The sequence below is a fragment of the Gossypium arboreum genome, chromosome 11 (genome assembly GCF_025698485.1).
Source record: "Gossypium arboreum isolate Shixiya-1 chromosome 11, ASM2569848v2, whole genome shotgun sequence".
Classification (NCBI taxonomy): domain Eukaryota; kingdom Viridiplantae; phylum Streptophyta; class Magnoliopsida; order Malvales; family Malvaceae; genus Gossypium; species Gossypium arboreum.
In genome coordinates, this window is record NC_069080.1 from 83,866,673 (window position 1) to 83,889,649 (window position 22,977).

General features: G+C 35.4%; 1 long non-coding RNA gene and 1 other non-coding gene across 4 annotated transcripts; both read left to right on the forward strand.

The window, feature by feature from the left end:
* Positions 1 to 207: 207 nt before the first annotated feature.
* LOC108472630 (uncharacterized) lies at positions 208 to 3,083 on the forward strand. 3 transcript variants are annotated; one of them, XR_001869573.2, is made up of 5 exons: positions 208 to 888; positions 1,588 to 1,700; positions 1,803 to 1,894; positions 2,018 to 2,084; positions 2,746 to 3,083. It is a non-coding gene; the product is annotated as an uncharacterized LOC108472630 (long non-coding RNA). The 3 variants fall into 3 exon arrangements; XR_001869574.2 differs by having other exon boundaries at positions 208 to 528; XR_008274643.1 differs by lacking the exon at positions 1,588 to 1,700.
* Positions 3,084 to 15,589: 12,506 nt separating this feature from the next.
* Positions 15,590 to 15,696, forward strand: LOC128284434 (small nucleolar RNA R71). Its single transcript, XR_008274861.1, has one exon. It is a non-coding gene; the product is annotated as a small nucleolar RNA R71 (small nucleolar RNA).
* The last annotated feature ends 7,281 nt before the right edge of the window (positions 15,697 to 22,977 follow it).

Here is a 22,977-nt window from a genome sequence, read left to right on the forward strand (position 1 = left end):
TTTGGACTGAACCTGAAGCTTAGTATTTTGGACTGCTGGCCTAGTATACGATTTATCCATCTTTATAAAAGGGACCGCATGCTTTCCCGTAGATTTCTGGCCTAGTCCATTGTCCAGGCCTTTATTTTTGGATGGGCCTTCGAACTTTCCTTAGCCCAAACCGACCTAGCTTTTAACTCCCCAATACTAGCTTCCATAATTACAGAATCAGTGTTATTAACTTGGGTCTGGCCTACTTTGTTTGAAGGTTCTAACTTATTCCTGTTATGGCCAGTGATATTCTTCTCATTTCCAACTGTCTTTTCTTGCGATGAGTTGTTCACCAACTTATTAACATTTATTATAGGCTCAGCAGAAATCTCTTTCCCTAATAGGCTAAATTTGTTTTCCTTTTCCAGAGCCTTCAATGGAGATCTCGATGATTTCTCTCCTTGATTAATCTTTCCCAGAGTTTTTGGCTCTGGTTTCGACCACTATAACGGTAACAACATCCAGGGCCCAAAGGCTCTGGTTTTTGCCACTATAATGGTAACAACACTTTCTTTCTCTGGCATCGTGTTCTTCCTTACCCATAGTTTTCCTTGAAATGACCGTAACAACCACAAGAGAAACAAACGACTAGCAAAGATTGATATTCAATACGTTGAATATTTCCATTAATCAAAACCTTAAAAATCAAGGGATTTTCCATATTAACATACACTACCATACAGGCATATTGACTTCTCGCTTTATTATCTGTACTGATTTAGTAGTGAAGCTTTCATCTCTTAAATAGGCCAGGGAGATTCCTTCCTCTCTCAATTCTTCTTTTGTCATCGAACTCTTCCCCTATCTTTACAACCTCCAGCATTCTCTTCATAGGCTCGTTAGGGGATTTATTGTCGAGTGAGTTTCAAACCAAAATTCTTTCCAATTTTGTATGTTTATGTTATTTTATATGTTGTTGTATGCTTAACTACTTCGCTTCTTAGTTTTGATATTTGTGTGATTAATGAGCTGCATTTTTGGGAAATATTTCGTGTTGCGTTTATAAAATTTATTGATCTATTGCTTTGTATTTATTCTCTCTTCGTATGTTGCCAGGTTCCTAATATTGTAGCTGGACTTTCATTTTACTTTTCTTTTTTTTCTTTTTATTTTTATTTTTATTTTTTTTGTTTTCTGTCAATGTGATTAAATTGGAGCGCAATGCCGTTAGATTTTGAACAAATGTGCCTTGTAGCATTGAATATTGTCATTGTCTATTAGTTACTGTGTCTTTGTTTAGAAAAACTAAATTCAAGCTCCGGTCAATTCTCTGTTTTATGGTAAACATAGCAGCATTATTTGAGTTGAGTCTCCTTGAAAAGTGTATCTAGTTACCTTCTCTTTCATCACCTGTCATATTATCCATTAGATCGAGGCTTCATTTTAAGTTAGACAACAAAGAGAACTGACCTAATGGTTAAGATACTTAAGTGGTGGTGGTGTTTACTTCATATGCCAAAGTACAAATAATAGGGTTCAGAATGTAATTATTTTTTGAAATTTATGCATAATTTCAGAGGTGAAAATTGTGCAAAATAAGTAAGTCCTATTTTTCAGGTTAACTACATCAATGCACATAGAACTTCTACTCTTACTGACCTAGCTATGAGATCAATGCTATTAAAAAGGTACTCAAGAATACATTAGACATCAAAATCAATGCAACAAAGGTACCTTCTCTTTCTCCCTAGTTTTGTAAAATTTGAGGTGACTGTGTACTCCAATGCTGCTACCTTGTAATTGGCTAATTGTTTTGCTTCTTTCTATGATAGGGAATTGTACGGGCGCATCAGGTGATTTAGAAGCCATTGCTTCATTGAAAGCCATCACAACAAGATAGTTGCATCCCTCGATAAATCAATTTGTATGTGTCAGTTGCTTGTTTAATGTACCATGTATTGCTGATCCCCGACAATGATTTTCTAGATCACATTTGGCTTTATTATTATAGATGAAGTGATCTATAGTATGCATTTGTTTAATGTAGAATCTAGAGCCTTCAGTTGAGTTTGACACTATGGCCAACCAAAAGAAACAGCACGAAGTTAATGTTGGTAAGACTCCTAAATCCTGATCCTATCCCGTTTCGGTTGATTTAGACCAGAACCCTATAATTCTAACCGAGTTCTTTATGATTCTCAGCAATTTCGAACACATTCAAATTTAGTAGACACAATTCTGTGGTTGCCTTTTTGGCCTGTCTTTTTTTTTTAAATGTCAAAATATTTTCCTTCTCTGCATTTTCCTTCAATCTATCTAATTTGTTTGTTTTTACTCCCATGACCATTGAGGTTACTCATTGGGTATATCTAGTTCCTGTTTATCATAGAAATTTGAATTATGAGATGTCATGTTAATTAATATAAATGTGTGCAATTCAATTTCATTTCTAGGGTTCAACTGGTTGGCAAATGAAAAAGACTTTTTATTTTCTGTAATTTCAAGTCTAAAATGTTTAAGGCTTGTAAATATTTTGAAACGGTAGTATAAAATTCAATGGAATAGATGCTTGTGTTAAATGATGCAGAAGAGTTAACATTAAGCATTTTCTGGTTTGTGTTTTACATTTTCTTAGGAACCTTTGAAATAAGTCAATTAATTGCTACATTTTTGGATATAGCTTTTGTTATTTTAGCTTGGCTTTCTTGTTGATTTGCTGAATTGAAGTTTGATGAATGTAATGCCTTTGTGATATGATTATGTATGATATTGCAGAGATGAAGCAAAGGCACAAAGTGGAGAGAGAAGCAAACATTATGCCAAAATTGGATGGTCGAAGAATCAGGAAACTCCAAAGACTAATCCAAGGCTTATAGCCATGAACAAGAAATTTGGAATGATTCATGGGTTATCTTCACTTGTAAGAATTTTCAAACTCATTTGTTTACTTTTGTACATTGGGTTAAATGTTGATTGTATACATTTCGACTAAGTGTTAATGTATTTTTATTGTTGGATCGATAGTGAATATTCATTCTTTATTTTAATTTTATATTTTTTAGTTGTATTTAAAGCACAATTCTATCATTATTGACTGTAAATGTTTATGAAAATTAATATTCAAATAATAAAAAATAGAAAAATAATTGCCTTAGACGTGTCTATCCCAACCTTTATAAGGTTGCCTTAAATAGGTCTATCCCAACCATTTTTAAGGTTGGCTTAAACAAAGTCTATCCCAACTTTTTAATGTTGCCTTAAACGTATCTATCCCAATCTTTTTAAGGTTGCCTTAGATTTGTCTATCCCAACCTTTTTTAAAGATTGCCTTAAGGTCTATCCCAACCTTGTTAAGGTTGTCTTAGACGTGTCTATCCCAATCTTTTTAAGGTTGCCTTAGGCAAGGTTTATCTCAACATTTTTTAAAGGCTGCCTTAGACAAGGTCTATCATAACCTTTTTAAGTTTGCCTTGATGGGTTTTTGTCAACCCTTCAATAAAGGTTGGCTTATGTTGAATTATGTCGACGTTTTTTCAAGTGTTACGGGACCTATGCTAATTGCATTATAGACGACGTTTTCAGAAGCTTCTGGATGACCTATGCCAACTTTTTTTGCGTCATCTTAAGTAAAAAAAAAAATATTGCAATAGGCCTGTTCTGTTGTAGTGCGTAATAGAAGCAAAGAAAGTTAAAACAAATGAAAAATTAAACTAAGAGTAAAAAGAAAATTTGGTTTAACCACAAAATCTTAAAATTGCGAAGCAACTTAAAATTTTCATTTGAGATGTTGTCAATATGCTAAAATTACGAAAAATTAAGAAAAAAAAATGTTTTGGTTGAAAAGAACAAATGTATCACACTTTCTAAACAAAACAACCAAATTTTGTTGTAAGCACCCAAAGTAACAATTAGCAAAAATACAATCTTAGGGTATCAAGGATACCAAAAATGTCCCAATATCTTATACAAAATTTGAATAAAACCTTGACAATCTTTGCTTTACCATGCTCAACACCAACATTCTTTGTTGTCATGTTGAATATAAAGGAATTTTCAATATTACACTATGTTTGCTTCAATGGAATTGCTATGTAGTTACATCCAAATTCTGAGGGGACTACCATTCTATTGTTTGGTTAAAATCATCCCACAGAATGGTTAAAGACGCTGAATGATTATTCCTACTCCATCGTTAAAAACGTTGAATTAGCATTCAGCACTGAGCACTTGTAACGGCTATTCAGCAAATATAAGAAATCACTTAAAAAAAATTTGTTCCGAGCATACCCCTTAAAAAGCAACAAATTTACAAGCTTATAATTGACAAAAACCTAGGAGGTTATTATTTTAGCATTTTCTTTCCAGTTCACTTTTCATCTTCCTATTAAATTGAGAGAAAGAAAGCTTAGAACATCGAATTTGTCTCCAGGTAAACATCAATTTCCATGGGTGAGATTCAAGCTTCTTGAGAACTAAACAATGAGTCTTTGATACTTGAGATTGATTTGAATATTTGAGTTATTTTTTTCTTTAAACTGTTCAAAAACTTGAAAACTGAAAATTATCAATCTTTGATTGTGAAAGCCCAATTTTGTCCTGGCCCAACCAAACAAAAACCAAACCAAAATAAAAATAAATAAACAAATATGTTCCAGAGTCCATATTAGACCCAAATTACATCAAGCTCGAGTGCCCCAAATAAAAAGAAACTAAAGCCCACAACACCTAAACTTTTTAGAAAAAAAAACCTAACCTAGCCTTAGTGCCGCCACACCCTACTGCCGCCACTCCTAGCCTCTGCCACCGTCGACGGCTCTCGTCCCGTCATTGACTTCAGAGGCACCTGCAAAAAAGAAGAACAAACAGACACACAAGAAACAATGTAAAATTGCTATAAAAGCTAGAGAACATATTATAAAAAGGAGTTTTTGAAAAAAAAAATAAACAGAATACAAAAAATTGGAAGGTGATTTTTTTCTCTTATTTATTTATTTTTTTAATCTATTTTTTATACACATAAAAAATCATAAAAATAAAAAACAAAAGGAAGAGCTTACCTGGCCTTTCACGCTCTGCCATCGTGGGTAGACGAGGCCACCACCTCCGATGATAGGTGGTTTTGACAAGAGTTTTTTTAAAAAAGGAAAAAAAAATAAAACTGAAGGGTTTTTTCGGGATTTCTACAATACGGTGATTTTTGTTAAAAAAGCGAGTTCTGATCTAAGTTCAGGAGGCCAAGGTGATCAAAAGGGGCCTTTTTATATTTTGCTAGCCACCGTGGTGGGATGAGTGAGGCCGCCGATTTAACCGGCGACTTCTTGGTGAGCTTAGTGACTCTCTTTGCCGAATTTTGGACTGTGCCAAGAGAGAAGGGAGAGGTTTTTAGAAAAAAAATTTTAGAAATGAGGGTGAAATGATTTTTTTTTGGAAAACGACGTCGTTTTCGTGCAACCCGTGGCTAGACCCGATCCACCTCAAAGATCCCTACGTTTTTGAACTGAAGCTCTATTTACTCTTTCGGTCCTTCTGCTTTTTCACTATTTTTCAATCTCGTCCTACTGCTATTTATTATTTCTTTTAATTTAGCCCTTTTTTATTTTGTTTTTTGAGCAATTTGGTCCCCCAATTGCTGCCCCCTGGGGAAGGACACGTGTCCAAGAACTTTGGGATAATTTTCCATTTGGTCCTTATTTATTTTAGCGTGTTTCATTTTGATCCCCTATTCTTTTTTTATATTTTTACAATTTATTCCTATAATTTCATTTAAATTTCGATCTAGTCCTTATTTATTTATTTACAAGTTAGCCCCTTTTATTATTTATTTTATTCGATTTACCTTAATACTTCATTTAAATTTTAATTTTATCCTTTGCTTATTTAATTTCAACCCTTTTACAAATTGTTTTATTTATTTATTTGTTTATTTATTTGTTTATTTATCTATTTATTTATCATTTTTTATTTTTTAAATCATATTGTTTATATTCTTTTATTTGTACATTTCTTTGTTCATTTATTATTATTGTCATTATTATTTTATCTTTAATTTTTATTCTAGTTATTTTATTATTCCTTTATTATTTTTGGCACGACACATAAAAATGCAAAATTTTTAAACTGTGGCAATATTCATTATTTTCGGAATTAGAAAAGTTGTGTCCCTAACTTACGAGATATGACTTCTTTTTAAAACTGAAATAATCGAATATCCATTTCAAAAATATAAAAACGAGATTTAGATAACGATTAAATGGCGTTTATTCTTGATTTCAAGGATTTAAGGCATTGTGTCCTAACTTACGGGACATGATCCTTTATTCTAGACTAACATGAAATAAGCCCATTTTCGTGAAAATTTATTTAGTTAAGTAATGTCTTAATAAAGGATCGTATTTTAAAATCTCTTCAAATTTTTAATTTTCGACACTAAAGACATCAAGTAATCAATTATGTACCAATTTTGGGAGTAACGAGGGTGCTAATCTTTCTTCATGTGTAACTGACTCTCGAACCCATTTTCTGGATTTTTGTAGACATAAAAATATTGTTTTAATAAATCAAACCTCTTATTAAAACGATAAAAAATGAGGTGACCCGATCACACCTCCTAAAAGTGATAAGTGGCGACTCCTATTTTCATTTTTCTAAATAATCGATTTCAAAAAAGGTTTCGACAGCTTGGTGACTTCACTGAGGACTAAAACTAAGAGAGTCAAGCTATGAGTTGATTACTTTTAGTCTTTTTGTCGAAAATTGATAATTTGGTTTAAATTTACGATCCCTTTATTGCATTTCATCCTTCATGTTTTGATATCTCGAGTTATATAGCAATCTAGTATATCTGTTTTATTGGTTCGAAAGTTTCTTTTGTGTGTTTTCCGCATATTGCATTTGTATAACTGTTCAATTTTGTCCTTCTTAAGTGGGAGTGACAAACTATTCCTTCGTGAGGTCTTCACCTCCATATAAGATAGTGGATCGCTTTCGGCATACATTCGTACCTACGCTTTCGTAAGATCATCATCTCCGTACAACCATAGGGAAATGTATTCCCCTGAACTGAACTCGATCTGCATGAGCCTATAATGGGTGACGATCGAGGAATCTTCCAGTTCAAGTACCCTTACATTAGAACTGAACCAAATATAACGAGAGCCCTAAGAGCCTACCCTAGGTAGAACCATACCGAACCTCTAGTGGTCACCAGATTAGGTGTTCTATTTATTATTTTTTTCTTTAAATTCTAAATTTGTATGAAATGTATTGACTCGTTTCGTTTTGTTTTGGTTGTAGTTGCATTGCATTATCGTCATAGAAAAGGGTGTTGATTCACGTTCAACTTCTAAATAGAGAGCTTGTTATGGAAAAGGGGTTTCTTGATAAAGTGGAAAACAATGCAGCCATTCGTATATGGTTTGAGAAGACATAACAAGAGAAAGGTGATAGCTTAACGGAGGGATATATGTCAGAATTGTGGGATTTCACTCGCATCAGTGTGACTCATAATCTCCAAGAGCTGAAAGAAATATGAGACCAATGGGATGACGAAACCAAGCAGTTATTATACTGTAACTATGGTGATTTGCCTTATTTACTCGATGTCAAAGTGGATAAGCACTTGTTCCGAGCTCTTGCCGAGTATTGGAATCTCGCATTTAGCTACTTTACTTTTGGAAAGGTATATTTGGTACTTACCATAGAGGAGTACAAAACTTTGCTCCATTGCCCAAGGATCCAAACCGACAAAGCTTATTCTAGAGTCGTCAACATCCAGACTTTCCTAAAGAAGCTAATGAATATCACTGGCATGAGTGAGCATTGGGTTACGGCCCGAATTAAACAAAAGGGAGATAGTAAATGCATTCCTTGGAAAAGTTTGCTGGATTTGATCTTGGCACATCTGGATACGAAAAAAGAGTTAACATCTTTGCCTTGAGTATCTACGGGTTGGTCATCTTCCCCAAAGCACTAGAGCACATAGATGATACAGTTTCAGACCTATTCGACCGACTTGACAAAAGGGTCACGCCCCTCTCGACAATTTTGGTCGACACTTTCAGATCTTTGAGTGCATGCCAGAGAGCGGGTGAAGGAAGATTTATCAGGTGTGCACAACTTTTGCTAACCCAGGTTTCACAGTCACTTTTGGAAGGTAGAAAAGGTCTCTTATAGAATATTCTCCGAGATTTACTCTTCGTTGAAAAAATTTGTAGCTACGCCAAGGTGAGACAACATTTTAGAGGAAAAATGGATGGCAATTCTCCAGAATCTCCAAGATGAAGAAATTGAATGGAGGGCGCCGTGGATGATCCTGATGAGATTTTGTACCGATGTGGAGACTTCGATGGGCCCTTCTACTCGATATATGGGGAACTATTGGATACACCCCTCTACTTGTACTGAGACAATATAGATTGAGGCAGTTCATATCGGTGATGCAAGGGTTGGCTCAGTGCGAGTTTATGTACAAAGGTGATAATTACAAGAAGAAGGTTTGTGAAATATCGAATGCTTGGAACCAAACCCACAGATTGAAAAGATTTACCGTGAATCCTATGACGACTCCCAAGTATGATTGGTAGTAGGGTACAAGAGTCAATGATAATGTCCCTGTGTCAGGTCAAGAAAACACTAGGCCGATAGAAGAGTATTCACAAGTAATCCCATCTGAGTTGGAAATCATAAAGCAAAACTTTGAAAAGAGGAGTTCGGAGCTGGAGAAAAAGATAGAATAGTTGGAAGAGGAAAAGATGCAGTTTGTATTAGATGTCAACGTCTAGAAGTTAGAAGTCGAGAAAATGAGAAAAGGAAAGAACATGGCTGAGGAAAACTTAGACAGTCTAAAAACTAATTATAAGAAGTTGTGCTTGTCGATTAGGACTGTCGGGTTGGGTAAAACATCGGAGCAATGGCATCAAGAGATCAAAGAGAAAAAGATTAGAGTTGATCAGCGGGAAAAGAAATTCTAAGATACTCAAGTTCGAGAAAATGCTCTAGAAAAGGATTTTTTAGAAAGCCAAAATGAAAAGGTTGGATTGAGAGCTCGGGTGGCAAAAATAGAAAGGTCACTGCATTAGTATCGTAGTCGCAACTCCATAATCGAGTCAAAAGCAAGCCTGAATAAGATTGAAGAATTGAAAGAGAAAATAGAAGAGCTCGAGATCGCATTACAAAATTGTAAACTTTGAGTTGAGCTTCTTGATCGCATTATTTCGTGATAGGTTTTAAATATTTATAATTACTCGTTCTTAAACTAACTATTATTGCGATATAGGCAAGTGTACCTATCGAACAGTAGTATAGTTTTAGCAAGACCGGATTGTCGAACCCAAAGGAACTAAAGTACTAGTAATGACTGTCTTTTTATTATCTAGCCTAAGAATAAAGAGGTTTTGTTTTAATTAACTAATTATCTAAACTAAGAACGCACAGAGAAAAGAATTGGGGAATTGCTTTTGGGAAAAATCGATTGACTTAAGACAATACCTAAGGAAAAATCCACTTAGACTTTCTTGTTATTCTAGCTCCGAATCGGATGATTTATTCATTCAACTTGTTCCATAGAGATCCCTAAGTTATGTTATTATCCCTATTAAAGACTAATAACGTCTAATCCCTAGATTGAATAACCGAGAATTTTCACTAATTAACACTCTAGGGTTGCATTAACTCGATCTATGGATCCCCTTATTAGGTTTCACCCTAATCCGGAAAAATCTTGTCACCTATGTCTAGACGTGCAATCAACTCCGCTTAATTATGACAAATGTACTCTTAGACAGGGTCTATTACTCCTCTGAATAAGAGCATGTCTTGAATCAGTATCCTGGGATATCAAAACAATAATTAAGAACACATAATCAAGAACAAGTTAAATATTTATCATACGATTCAGAAAATAATAACAAGATTCATCTTAGGTTTCATTCCCCTTAGGTATTTAGGGGTTTTAGTTCATAACTAAATAAGAAAACATCTCAGAAGAATAAAGAATACAAAACATAAAGAAAACCCAAAACTCACGAAGGAAATTGAGGAGAGATCTTGATCTTGATGATGAATCCGACACGAGATAGATCAATCGGCTTCCTTGGAGTAATTCTTTACTTCCTATTCTCTCTCTCCCTTTTCTTCCTTCTCTAGGGTGTATTTATAGGCTTTGGAATGCCTGGATGCCCTCAAAATTATCCTTTTCCGAATTGGACTCAACTTGGGCTCGGCAGGGGCACGCCCGTGGCACACGCCGGTGTTCGATTACTTCAGGCCGTGCTCGAGCCTGCCAAATTGACACGGCCGTATGGTCTGCCCGTGTGAAGAGGTCCACCCGTGTTGATTTCGTACCTTAGCCTATTTTCTCCGTTTTTGGCCCGTTTCTTATTCCTTTCGCTCTCCTATTCTCTCCTTAGTATAAAACATGAAATTAAAGCATTAGGAGCATCGAATTCACCAATTCTAATGGGAAATCATCCATAAAATGCATTAAACATGGGGTAAAAATATGTATAATTTATGGTTTATCAAATACCCCCACACTTAAGCATTTGTTTGTCCTCAAACAAAATTCTCAACTCATAATCAAAATAAATTCTTCTCAACTTATAATTTCTATCGATAATATCTCAGAATAATCCATAAGTAGTAATACATTGAGAATTCAACTAAAAGAACATAAAAGTTTCAAACATTCCAAGTTGAGTATTTAATCATGCAAACATAGGTGTCTCTCCGCATCTAAGTAATTACCTTTGATTCAGAATATCACAGAGTTTCACATCCTTACTAAAGATTCACTCAAATCACTCGAGGTGTTTAAGGAAAATTAAGCACTCAATAGTCAATAATGAAAAGTCATTACCATAGGCTTGCATGAAAATCAAATCTCCACCACTATAATTTAAGATGATACATCAATCAAAAAGTCTTTGGAGGGTTGTAATGAGGCTTGGTTAAGGGGTGTGATCACAAGCTGAAAGAAAGGTTTAGAATCGAGATTGAATTGAAAAATGACCTAACTAGAAAAAGAGTTAATCATTACTTGCGTACAACAGAGCTTCTTCTTAGACTATGAAATTTAACTTTTGAAGCTTACAAACAGAAGATAACTACTAATGTGTATACATTTTTTTTTAAGAACAAGTTAAATAATATAGACTAACTATTAAGAACAAAACATAGCTAAGAAATCCATTCAACTCAAATCTCGACAAAAATAGGGATTAATTTAGGGGATTTCAACAATAATGGGTTAAGGGTTAATATTGAGGTTAATACAAGGAATGGCTTGTTAGGCTCAATGAGGTTTACTAGGGGTTAATCGTGGAGGTAGGCTTTTCATGGCATGAGTGGGTTAATCCTAAGTGCCTTAATCATTTTGATATATCAAATCAAATGGTGTGGTCTCGACATGCATAATCAAGCAAGTTCTAGAATAACTGTTTAATACTGATGCACTCAAAGCAATAATAAAAGTGAGCATGAAAGGATTAATAGATGCTCAAAAGGCTCAAAAATCTCACAAAAATTATGGCTTTTTGATGTTTAGACTCGTGAATTCCAATTCAAAGTAATACCTAGACTTGGGGAAACGACCTATAATTTTAAATTCTTAAAAATCAACTCATCATGCTTGATTCTCTAGTGTCTTAAAGATTAAACAATCAATGCATAAAGGCCTATGTTTTAATTCAAGATATATCAATCAAAATCATAAATCAATTAAAATTTATCCTAAATATGATATGAAAGCTTTTCAAGAGAACAAGGTAATCATTCAGGGATTTTTCTGATAATGAAATAAATACCACCACACTTAAGATGTACATTGCCCTCAATGTACAAAGATAGATATTAGAGTGTAAAAATAAGATAGAGAGAGAAGTGAAACTTCATGTATGATGAATTCCTCGAACTGGAGTTTTGGAGAGGAATTGGTTCGAGAGTGGAGGAGGATACTCCGGTGGTCGTAGAGGTTCATTAGGCCATAAGTCTTGCACCAAAAGGATATTATCTGTAGTGGTAGCTATGGTCGTGGGCAGGCAGGACATGGCAGTTGTGGAGAACCTTTCCCGGTGGAAGTTTAGTTCCTATGTGATGATGAGCTTAAGAGCTCTATAGAACTGTGATAAAATCAGGAACTTTTTAGGGGATATTAGGAAGAATAACTACTTAAAAAGAAATAATCAAAATTAATAAAAATAAAATTTCTAAAATCTAATAAAACTACAAAGTAGTTTCAATAAAAATTAAAAACATAAAATAATAAGTAAATATTTTTAAACATCTTCATCGCTAGATGGTTCACAATGTGGGACTGGCGATGAAATGTGGAGGTGCTGACAAATCTGCTGTAGAGTGGCATCAATGTTGTCAAATCATTGAAAACACCGTTGCTCGAATCGAGTGACGCACTCAGAGATGTCAACATATGAAGTCGCAGCATGAATTGGAAGAGAGGGTGGTGGTGGCTGAGTCGGTGGGTCCTCGTGCTGTGGGGGGACATCATCAGGAATGTCCTCGTAGGCCTCCTCCTCAGTAGATTGGGCGAGACGATACTGGGAAGGGTAGGTTCCTCGGTGCCTCTCGATCATCCTCATGCTAAACATGCTCGAGATGCCTTTTGGAGACATCTGGTCGATGAGGGTGAGGGATGATTCTTGAGCCGTGGTGTTGAGGAGCACAAAGTGTCGCGCCAGACGAGTCACGTAGGGGCCAATGGAGATAACCCCCTTCCGATGTCGCTCCGTCTAGTGCTGAATCAGAAGGTCGATGAAAAAGGCAAGGTCGATGACGTGCCCTTACGACATGCACCATAAGAAGTAGATGTCATGGGTGTTGATGACGCCAGTGCTCTCTCACTTCCCTGTAATCGTGTGAGCTAAAATAGCGTATAAGTACCTCAGAGATGGTGGGAGAACTGATGCCTTGGAGCGGCTAGGATTGTAGGAGTGCTAGGGGCCAAAGTGTGCCAGCACTTCGAGGGAGAGAAATGTATGTGGCGATTGAGAGCATGTAGTTCATTCTCCTCCTTGAACTCCTCTATATATAAGCCTAATGCAGCACCAAACTCTGGGACGCTTAGCTGGCAGATTAATCCGCATAGGCGAAATTGAATCGTGCCGAGATTATCGTAGTACATCATTACGGTCTGAAGATGAAACATTGAGCATAGTTCTATCGTAAGCTCAAGGTATGTCCGCTCGATAATCCTAAAGAATAGCTCCCAAGGGTCAGTGATTAGGAGGGCTCGAATCGAATCGATAGCCCGAACTGTTCTACTGACCCGGTCGATCGATGCAGCGACCCGCAATTAAAGGTCGGGCCCGAAGTATTTGGAACAGTTCTTCCCGGGGCCCTTGAAGGAACTGTAGGAAAGGGTGACGAATTTTCACGGTTGGGCCCGCGGAAGAGGACACTCCTTTCCTCTTCTTTGAGGCAGGTACGGCAATTTTCTTTCCTCGTGAAGACGACATCAAAAGCCTGTAATATAAAGAATAATAATAATAGGTAAACGAATTCAAGATTTCTATCAATAAGTTAGGAGTTAAATACCAAAATTTAAAGAAATTAATATTGTTAGTGCTCGGGTTGCCTCCCGAGAAGCGCTTATTTATAATCTAAGCTCGACTTACCTCTCCAGTGAATGGTCATGATGGTTTGAGGAGTTTATCCTCCTCATTCCTGCTATTAATCTCATCAAAATAATGTTTTAATCGGGTGCTGTTTACCTTAAAAGTGCCGAACTTGGGATGACTCACCTCCACCACACCGAATGGAAAAATACTGAGTATCGTAAGAGGGATTTTCTTATTCGGTGTGGTAGTGACAATGTGGGGATCTGCGGCATCTAATAAGACCTTATCACCAACCTTAAGTTAATTTGGAGAGGTATCGGGCTTGTTTTAGTGTAGTTTCGATTTTTCGGGTGTTCTTGTTTGTGTGTCCGCCAGTCATCGAGTTCCTCAATTTGTAATCTTCTATCTTCATGAATAGGTCCTCTACTGGTGCTTGAGAATGACTCGTGTGCTCCCTTCAGACTCATTTTCTGCAAAATATGTTGCACCATATTGTTAGTTTTAGTAGAATGGTTTAAATGATCACCTTCAATTCCTGATGTGTTGCCAGAATTGCAAGCTTGAAAGGTGATTGTTTCGTCTCCCACTCGAAGTGTGAGTTCACCTGTGCCAACATCAATGATGGTTTTAGCAGTTGCTAAAAAGGGCCTTCCTAGAATTAAGGGAGTGTTGCTATCCTCTTCTATGTCTAGAACAATAAAGTCAACGGGAAATATAAATTTATCGATTTTAACTAGCACATCTTCAATAATATCTCTAAGGAATCTTATAGTTTTATCTGCTAATTGAATGCTCATCCTAGTCTGTTTGGGTTTCCCAAGACCTAGTTGTTTAAACATTTTGTAAGGCATAACGTTGATACTAGCCCCTAGATCAGCTAATGCATGATTAACATCTAAACTACCAATTAAGCAAGGAATAGTAAAGCTCTCTGGGTCTTTTAGTTTGTTGGGTAGTTTATTTTGGAGAATGGCCGAGCAAACTGTGTTCAGCTCCACATGTGACGCCTCGTCCAACTTCTGCTTATTTGCTAAAAGCTATTTTAAAATTTTCATTACATTTGGCATCTGCGATAGAGCTTCAATAAACGGTAAGTTAATATGTAATTTTTTTAAGAGTTTAAGGAATTTACCAAATCGTTCATCTGAGCGGTCTTTCCTTGTTGCACTGGGGTATGGCATACGAGGTTTATATTCGACAGTCACTAGTTTGTTTGTATTTTGATCTACCTCACCTTGACCTTTGCTTACCACAATTTCTTGCCTCGGTTCTGGTTTAGGCTCAACGACTCCTTCGTCATCTTGAATATTAATTGCGTTGAGTTGTTCTCTTGGGTTAGGTTCGGTATTACTTGGCAAACTACCTTGTGGTCATTCGAAGATTAGTTCGGAAAGCTGGCCTATTTGAGTTTCAAGGCTTTGGATCGACGCTTGTTGATTTTTAAGTACTGTCTCGGTGTTCTGAAAACAGGTTTCTGACGCTGATATAAACTTTGAGAGCATCTCTTCAAGGTTTGGCTTCTTTTCCTGTTGGTAGTGTGGTTGTTGGTAGCCCGGAGGATGTTGTGCTCTTTGATTTCCTTGATCACCTCACGAGAAATTGGGGTGGTTCCTCCAACCTGCATTATAAGTGTTACTATATGGATTGTTTTGAGGTTGACAATTATTATCCATGTAGTTTAATTGCTCGTTATCCATGCTGTGGCCATAAGGTTGGTATTCTGAATGGTTTGTTCCACTGCTACTTGCTTCGCACTGCATTACTGGGTAAACCTATGAAGAACTAGGAAAACCATCAATCTTTTTATTTAAGAGTTCTACCTGATTAGAGAGCATAGTGACTGAATCGACGTTATAAACGTCGGCTGTTTTCATTGGCTTTTCCTCATGACTTGCCACTGATAGTTATTCAGTGACATCTCCTCTATAAACTCATAGGCATCTTCCGGTGTTTTATTGTTGATGGTTCCGCCTGCCGCTGCGTCAACCATTTGCCGAGTCAAAGGATTCAGACCATTGTGAAATGTTCGTACTTGGAGCCAAAGCGGTAACCCATGGTGAGGGCACCTTCTCAGAAGGTCATTGTATCTCTCCCATGCATCGTAGAGTGTTTCTAAATCCATCTGCACAAAAGAAGAGATATCCTTACGTAATTTAGCCGTTTTAGCCGGCGGAAATATTTTAGTAAAAATTTTTTGGTCATTTGTTCCCAAGTAGTAATTGACCCTCGTGGTAACGAGTTCAACCACTGTTTAGCTTTGTTCCTCAATGAAAAGGGAAACAACCAAAGACGTATGGCATCATCAGAAATGCCATTAATTTTAAATGTATCGCATAGTTCTAAGAAGTTGGCTAAGTGAGCATTGGGATCCTCATCCTGCAAACCATCAAACTGAACAAATTGTTGTGTCATTTGAATAATGTTAGATTTTAATTCAAAAGTATTTGCAACTACAGCAGGTCTAACTATGCTTGATTCAGTTCCTGTTAAAGAAGGTTTAGCATAATCATACATAGTGCGTGGAGCATGATTTTGATTAACCGCAATTGCAGTAAGTAGCTGATTGCCTTGGTTTTCAGCCATCTCTTCGGTTGGGGGTTGAGTATCGTCTTCTTGCTCGTTCTCCGTGTATCTTAAGCTGCGCCTTATTTCTCTTTGGTTTCTACGAACTGTACGATCGATTTCTTCGTCAAAAAGTAATGGTCCCAACGGGTTTCTTTTAGTCATAAACTATAAAAACCTGCCAAGAGAAAGAAAGAGTAGGTTAATAACACATAATCGCTCGCTCTCGAGCTATCAACTCGCCTGCTCACACAAGCTGTCAGTCAAGATGTAGCTACGCAGTGCTACTCACACAAGCTGTCAAGTATCCGCAACATATGCGGTATACTCAGCCACCGGTAAGACATACAAGACCAGCACTCGGATCACATAATCACATAACACATAATGACCCTAGTGACATGTCACTTGTATCTTAATTTATTTCTAAGGTTCAACGGGACTTCTCACTTGCCAAATCGTCGTCGACTCGTTCGTAGAATTATACCCATTCACATAACCAAACATACAATTCATGCAATATTAAAGCATTTAAGTACAATTATTCTAAAGGTTATTTTTAACATACGAACTTACCTCAGTACAAAATGGCTAACAGTTCGATTTAGTCTACAACATTTTTCTTTCCCTATCTAGGTCAGAACCTCTTCTTTCTTGATCTATAATATCAAATTTAACTCATTCAATTATCACATTACTCAATTTAATCCCAAAAGCACCTTATGGCAAAAACTATATTTTTGCCCCTAACTTTTCGACATTTTACATTTTAGTCCCTAAACTCGTAAAATGATTTTCATTCAATTTCATCACACCCAAGCCTAGCTGAACCTATTCCTTGCTCATAACAACCTAGATTTTTCATTTATTCACATTTTTACACACATTTTACAACTTTTATAAATAAGTCCCTATTTGACATTTTTATCAAAAATCACGTGGTAAATGTTGTTTATCTAATACCCAACATGCATTTTCTACCATTAAACATTAAAATACACAAATATTCAACATGGGTAAAATTTTAGACTTTGATTTTCTTTCAAATTAGTCATTAAAATAGCTAGATTAGGTTGAAACAACTTCAAAAACATAAAAATCATTAAAAACGGGACAAAAGCGGACTTACAATCGAGCTTCGAAGCTTGGCCAAAACCCTAGCTATGGTGACCCTTGAAACTCGGCTATGGGGGATGAAATTAGAAAGATGAACATCTTTTATTTGTTTTATTTTGTCTTTATTAACCAAATGACCAAAATGCCCTTAATGTCAAACTTTGAAATTTCACCTAACCATGTCCATTTTTGTCCAACTTACAGTATAATGGTCTAATTATCATTTAAGGACCTCCAATTTAAAATTTCATAGCAATTAGGCACCTCTAGCTTCTAGAACACATATTTTGCACCTATTGCAATTTAGTCCTATTAGTCAAATTGGACACTCTATCGATAAAATTTCTTAACGAAATTTTTACACAATCATTCAATCATACTGTAGACCATAAAGTAATAATAAAATTAACATTTCTACTTCAGATTTTTGGTCCCGAAACCACTATACCGAGTTGACCCAAAAACGGGCTATTACATGCAAGAAACAATATAAAGTGGCTATAAAAGCCAGAGAACATATTGTAAAAAAGGAGTTTTTGAAAAAAAGCAATAAAAAATACAAAAAATTGGAAGGTGATTTTTTTATCTTATTTATTTATTTTTTGAATCTATTTTTTATACACATAAAAAATCATAAAAATAAAAAATAAAAGGAAGACCTTACCTGGCCCTTCACGCTCTGCCATCGTGGGTAGACGACGCCACCACCACCGATGATAGGTGGTTTTGACGAGAGTTTTTTTAAAAAAAAAGAAAAAAATCGAAGGGTTTCTTCGAATTTCTGAAATTTAGTGTTTTTTTTTTTGAAAAGCGAGTTTCGATCTAAGTTCAGAAGGCCAAGGTGATTAAAAGGGGCATTTTTATATTTTACTGGACACCATGGACGGCGGAGTCGTCGCTGGCGACCGACAGCTGGCATAGCAGAGCTCGGTAGCTCCCTTGGCCGGATTCTGGACTATGCTCAGAGAAAAGGGAGAGGGTTTCAGAATTTTTTTTAGAAATGGGGGTGAAATGGTTTTTTTTTTTTGAAATTTTTTTGACTTAAATAGGGTCCAAAATGGTGTCGTTTTGGCTTATTTCCTCATACGCCAAAATGACGTCGTTTTGGTGTGACCTGTGGCCCGACCCAATCCACTTCAAGGCTCCGCGTGTTTTTGAACTAAAGGTCTATTTACTCTTTCGATCCTTCCGTTTTTTCACTAATTTTCAATCTTGTCCTACTGCTATTTATTATTTCTTTTAGTTTGGCCCTTTTATTTTGTTTTTTGTGCAATTTAGTCCCCCGATTGCTGCCCCCTTGGGAAGGACACATGTCCAGGAACTTTGGGATAATTTTCCATTTGGTCAGTGTTTATTTTAGCGTGTTTCATTTTGATCCCCTATTCTTTTTTTTTTACAATTTACACCCTATAATTTCATTTAAATTTTGATCTAGTCCTTATTTATTTATTTACAAGTTAGCCCTTTATTATTTATTTTATTCTAATTTACCCTAATACTTCATTTAAATTTAAATTTTATCCTTTGCTTATTTAATTTCAACCCTTTTTACAAATTGTTTTATTTATTTATTTGTTTGTTTGTTTATCTATTTATTTATCATTTCTTTATTTATTTTTAAAAATCATATTGTTTATATCCTCTTATTTGTGCATTTCTTTGTTCATTTATTATTATTGTCATTATTATTTTATCTTTAATTTTTATTTTTGTTATTTTATTATTCCTTTATTATTTTTGGCACAACGTATAAAAAATGTAAAATTTTAAATCATGACAATATTCATTATTTTCGGAATTAGAAAAGTCATGTCCCTAACTTACGGGATATGACTTCTTTTTAAAATCGAAATAATCGAATATTCATTTTAAAAATATAAAAATGAGATTCAAATAACGATCAAATGGCATTTATTCCTGATTTCGAGGATTTAAAGCATTGTGCCCTAACTTACGGGACATGACCCCTTCTTCTCGATTAACATGAAATAAGCCCCTTTTCGTGAAAATTAATTTAGTTAAGTAATGTCTTAATAAAGGATCGTATTTTAGAATCTCTTCAAATTTTTAATTTTCGACACTAAAGATATCAAGTAATCAATTAGGTACCAATTTTGGGCGTAACAATGGTGCTAACCCTTCCTCATGGGTAACCAACTCCGCACCCGTTTTCTGGACTTTTGTAGACCGAAAAATATTGTTTTAATAAATCAAATCTCTTATTAAAATGATTAAATTACAAGGTAACCAGATCACACCTCCTAAAAGTGATAAGTGGCGACTTCTATTTTCGTTTTTCTAAATAAAAAGTCGATTTCAAAAAAAAGTTTCAACATTGATGTTTGCATTTGATCTGGATTTCTGAAATTTCTTTCTCAATTGAAAATTTAACTTTCTTTTACTATTTTTTGGTTTTGTTTTTCCTTTGCTCTTTTTTAGTTTTTACTCGCAAAATATCTTTCTTTGCTTTTATAACAACAAAGAAGATAGAAAACAAGAGGAAAAAATTAATCTATACATTTAAATTTCTCCTCTTTTTTTCTTTTACATTTTATGCAATTTCTACACAAAATAATATGTATGTTTAAATTTCTTATGCAAAGTTTTCCTTTTATTTAATTAGAAAGGTTTACTAATTGGCTAATAATAGTATCCTATTTTCTTTTTCTTTTTTGATGAATTATTTGTTTATTTAGTTGCTTGTGTGGGATTTTCTAGGCATTCACGAAAGGTTTTTCTTGTTTTCCCTTTTTTTTTTTTGGTTCTTCAAGTGTGAGGATGATTTGTTGGGTTTCATTTCAAGTGATTAACTATTCTTTTTCTCTTTTGATGGAGAATAGATTAAGGCAAGCCAAATTTTCCTTCTTTATGGTTGTTTGCAGCTTTGATTGGTTTCTTGATTTCAATGAAACCAAAATTTTAAGCTAATTTTATATTGCTTAGCATCATATTATTTTAGTTTTTTTAAGGAGGAAGATAAAGGGGGTAAGGTCCTTTTTAGATATAAAGAGAGACAAAAGATGGCAGAAGAGATTCATGGATTAGAAGAACAAATTTTTCTCATATAGTTTATCATAGGTTGGACCTGAAGGACCTGCGACTATAGTTATTTATGTTAAAATGAAAATAATACAGATTCATATGCTAAAATGACATTTCTCATTCTGGATGTCCTTTTAATAAGACCTTTCATTTTTGTTTATATAATAAGATTTATTTTAACTTTATAATCATTTGCTATTTTCATTCATTTAATTATTTACTTCAACTTTCAAAACAAACCTTGCATTTATAGCATGCCTTTATGAAGTGATATTAATCTTTTCTATGTTTCTTTGCCAATTTCCTGTAGCAGAATCACACAGCCCACATTGTCAGAGAGCAGTCATTTGCTTAAAAATCTCCCCACACCAAGAAAATATCCACGTGATCTAAGTACACCAACAAAAGATGTAACACCCCGAACCCGAGATCATCGCCGGTGTCGGACACGAGGGGTTAACAAGCCAAGTTCACATGTTTTGCCCACCAATTTGACATTTCCAGTCAGGCTGGAAAACTGCGTCACCGTCGCCTTAAAAATCATATCTCGAGTTTCAAAACTCGGAAACTGGTTTCGTAAATTTTCCCTGAATTTAGACTCATATATCCATCCATGGATTTATTTCTAGAATTTTTGGTCAGGCCAATTGGTACAGTTTATTAGTTATAGTCACCCATGTTACAGGGATCGACTGCTCTGACCTTCGTGCGTTATAACTTGAATATCTCTCCGTACAGGGCTTTAATACTGGTGCCGTTTGTTTCTAATGAAACTAGACTCAAAATGGAATCTGTACATATAAGGCACGACTCCTAATTCTTTCTGGATAATTTATAGCAAATTTTTAAAGTTGCGACAGGGGACCCAGAAACCGTTCTGGCCCTGTCTCACAATAGCTTTAATATCTCTTAACATGTAACTCCTATGACCATTTCGTTTCTTCCATATGAAAATAGACTCATCAAGGTTCATTTACATAGCTTTTCACTATTTAATACCATTCCTACAAATTTTGGTGATTTTTCACATTCACGTCACTGCAGCTGGCAGCATCTGTTTTAAGGTAGGTCTTACCTATTTTGTAGTCTCCATGAACCAACTAGTCTTGCCATACATAGGTTCATATATGATCATTTTAACCATACCAATGGCTGATCATGTGACCAACACTCCCATTTCCAATCCATAATCACATCATGACACCATATATATACATACAAACCAAAAATAGTCCAAGTTCATGCTTCCTTTTACGAGCCATTTTCGCATGGCCGTATACATATACATCACCACATTTTAAACCAACAAGGGTAGTCCTATACATGCCATTTCAAAGTTCAAACAAAATTTATACCAAAATAGAGGCGTTGATAGTGTGGATGACTTGACTTTATTGATCCCGAATCCGATTGCTATCGGCGAAATCTATAAAACAGAGAGCCAAAGTAACGGGTAAGCATTTTTATGCTTAGTAAGTCTCAAGGAATATAATCAACTCTAATTACAGCAATACATTCACATAGCCAAATGCATCATTTCATTAATACACATTCTTACTTCACACTTCATCATTATATACTTTCACAAAGTATCAATCAATTCAATAACTGAAATTCATTAGTCGATTGAGCGAATGTTGCTCAAACATGTCGACTTTCAATGCACATATAAACGTACCTTATTCTTTGGGCTTTCGAGTGTACTAATTGAATTTATTACAGCAACCAACACTCACTTCCAGCCCAAGATTCTTCGAATATAACCGGATATAAGCATGTGCACAAATGCCTTGGTCTTAGCCGGATAGAATGACTTCATACGAATGCCTTGGTCTTAGCCGGATATAGCCGCTAGCACAATTGCCTTCGGTCTTAACCGGATATAATTTCAGCATAATTGTCTTCGGGCTTAGCCGGATATCATTCAATTTCTCATGCACACATACATCAATAATCATTGGACATACATATTTCATTTTCGTTACTAAGGCTCAAACACAATTATAATCATTAGCATAATCGCCTTCGGGACTTAGCCGGGTAGAATTGAATACTCATACACACATAAATCAATAATCAATACATCCATATTTCATTCCACATAATTCAATTAAGGTCACTTCTTGAGGACTTACCTCGGATGTTGTCGAACGGCTTTTACGGCTATTCGATCACTTTTTCCTTCCCCTTGTCCAATTGTGGCCCTCTTAGCTCTTGAGCTAATTCAAACAAATTCAATCTATTAAAACCTCATTGTGCTAGCTTATGGCTGAATATGACAAGGAGTTTAAATGGTCATATGGCCACTCTTTAGCTTGAATACACAATGGTCATGCACATTTTATACTACATCAAGCAATTCAATACAATTTATTCGAGCATCAAGGAAAAGCTAAGGCCTTCAATAGGCTACCCAAGGCCGAATATTCATGTACATGTTGAGGCCAATTATGCACTTAATACCTCACAAAAACAGCATCCATTTTACTAGTTAATGCTTTGCATATTGTTGCTCAAAACTTATAATATAGCATCAAGCACTCATATGTGTGCTAGGCGAATGTGCTTGCAATTTCACATTCATTCTTCAACATCTTCTTCTTTAGACAAACATATTCATCACTTAGTTCATAACCAAACATCATGTGCAAACATATATATACATATATGAGCATGGCGAATTTCAAGGTGTCCATAGCCATCCAAAACACAAATT